This window comes from Sinohyriopsis cumingii, chromosome 13, assembly GCF_028554795.1.
Source record: "Sinohyriopsis cumingii isolate HCF-2022 chromosome 13, ASM2855479v2, whole genome shotgun sequence".
Classification (NCBI taxonomy): Eukaryota; Metazoa; Mollusca; class Bivalvia; order Unionida; family Unionidae; genus Sinohyriopsis; species Sinohyriopsis cumingii.
In genome coordinates, this window is record NC_142973.1 from 62,636,012 (window position 1) to 62,639,046 (window position 3,035).

Consider the following 3,035-nt stretch of genomic DNA (forward strand, 5'->3'; position numbering starts at 1 on the left):
GCATTTGTTTTTCCTTATCACGTACATAGTCATTGACAATCCCTGATGTTCTTTGAAAAATTAAAAAAAGTGAAAGATTATACACCCTTATTTCTTTCTTTACATAATATTTTAAATTCATCATAACCAGTATGGCAGATTGTACGAATGTAACAAGAGGCCCATGAGAGCCCGAGATTACTCACATGTCTGACAACAGCCTTATAGAAAAGAGAATTTAGTCAAGTCATCTATGTTAGTATGATATTTTTTGTCAAATTTGTTCCATTTTTCTAGGCAGGTTAAGAAATAAATTTCATTGAAATTTTTTCTTCATTTTGCAACAATAGCCATATTTGATGTTGGATCTGCATCATTTGTTTAAATTGAAATAACCTTGATGCCTGAACAGTACCTTTGAATTTCTTTTTTTTAACAACTTTTTTTGACTAGTTTTTGAGAATTAGCTTTTTAAAGCTTTTTCTAACTTTGCAGCCATATTTAAAAGTAAATTGGAATAATTTGTACAAGTAATCTGGTTAGGAGAATACTTTCAAAAACTTTTAAAATGCTGGTGCATAGTGTTTCAAAACCAAAAAAACAAGTTGTTTTTTAAGATTTGTCAACATTATGAAGTAACTTCTCTTAATAAATAGCTAGTATGCAGTCCCGATATTTATCTGTATAATTCTGGGGGGAAAAATCAAGTGAGTGAGCTCACTGCTGTTAAAATTACATGCCAAGCTTTATGCTAGGAGGATATGACTGGTTTTCTAATTTGTCAATAATGATAATAAGCAGATGAACAAATAAAGTTCAAAATTTAAAGAAGAATGGAGAAAGTATGCATCTCTTTTTCTTAGGTCATTCTTGGTTATGGTTTGTCATTCTAGGTTCTGCTTGGTCATTCTTGGTTCTGTCAATCCTTTCAGTCTACACCCATTGATTCTGGCATTCATTTTCACAAATGGTTATGGTTTAACCCATATATTCTGAAATAGGTACATTGCATGAAGACATTAATCATTTACAAACACTACCAAATTTGATGAAGAAAGCCACATTCATAAAGTTGCACAAAACAAACTGATAGGAGGAACAAAATAAAAAGCTGTGAATTGTACTGAACTGAGAAGGACTAAAAGGTACATTTTTGGTGTTTAAGGATAGACCTTGTATTTGCAGCCGTTACATATGTAATGTGTTTTAATCTCTTTGGGGCACCATGCGGGCTCAGTGGTTAGCATGCTGGATTCACAACCAGAAAAGTGTGGATTCAAATCCTGCCCAGAATAGGCTGGGTTAGCCACCAAGCTGTGTCCTTGAGTGAGGCACTTTAGTCCACTTGACATGTGTTGATCTACTGTTATACACCAGGCAATTCACATTAATCCCCTACCAATAAAATTAAATGGGAATATAGCATTTTACATTTTGTGTAACAGTACATTTGTATGTTTGTATTTTAATTAATTTGGTAGTTCATTCAGGTTTACATTAGCTAGTTTCTAATATTAGACCAAACTTTATATGCTGATTAAACTTTAGAATCTCTGTATGACATAACAAAGAGTCACTGAGGCCTTCTTTGTCAACAAAAAGAAAATTTTGGTTCACAAAATTGGTCATTCAGATGCACATCATCCATTCAAGTCCTAGATGAACCAAAATTGACAATTTAATGTAGCTTAAAAATTTGGTCACTTTGACCTAAATTTTGATATTCATCAGCCCATATCTTTGTCACCTTGATATCTAGTTTGTAAATCCTTACAGTTGCACAAGTCCCATAAAACTATAAAGTATGTCATGAATTAATAACTCAAAATGAATTTGAGTTTAATCTGAATCTTGTATATGACAAGTCCTATATTGAGTCCAGCCTGCATCTTGTATATGCCAAGTCCTATATTAATTGAATCCAGCCTGCATCTTGGATACTACATGCCCTATATTGAATCTACCTGCATCTTGGATACTACATGTCCTACATTAATTGAGTCCAGCCTGCATCTTGGATTCTACATGTCCTACATTAATTGAGTCCAGCCTACATATTGGATAATACATGCCCTATATTAATTGAGTCCAGCCTGCATCTTGGATACTACATGACCTACATTAATTAAGTCCAGCCTGCATCTTGGATACTACATGTCCTATATTGAGTCCAGCCTGCATCTTGGATACTACATGTCCCACATTAATTAAGTCCAGCCTGCATCTTGGATACTACATGTCCTATATTGAGTCCAGCCTGCATCTTGGATACTACATGACCTACATTAATTAAGTCCAGCCTGCATCTTGGATACTACATGTCCTATATTGAGTCCAGCCTGCATCTTGGATACTACATGTCCTACATTAATTAAGTCCAGCCTGCATCTTGGATACTACATGTCCTATATTGAGTCCAGCCTGCATCTTGGATACTACATGACCTACATTAATTAAGTCCAGCCTGCATCTTGGATACTACATGTCCTACATTAATTAAGTCCAGCCTGCATCTTGTATATCCAAGTCCTATATTAATTGAGTCCAGCCTGCATCTTGGATACTACATGCCCTATATTGAATCCAGCCTGCATCTTGGATACTACATGTCCTACATTGAGTCCAGCCTGCATATTGGATACCACATGTCCTACATTAATTGAATCCAGCCTGCATCTTGGATACTACATGCCCTATATTAATTGAGTCCGGCCTGCATCTTGGATACTACATGTCCTACATTAATTGAGTCCAGCCTGAATCTTGGATACTACATGCCCTATATTAATTGAGTCCAGCCTGCATCTTGGATTCTACATGTCCTACATTAATTGAGTCCAGCCTACATATTGGATACTACATGCCCTATATTAATTGAGTCCAGCCTGCATCTGGATATTACATGACCTACATTAATTAAGTCCAGCCTGCATCTTGAATACTACATGTCCTACATTAAATGAATCCAGCCTACATATTGGATACTACATGCCCTATATGAATTGAGTCCAGCCTGCATCTTGGATACTATATGCCCTACATTAATTGAGTCCAGC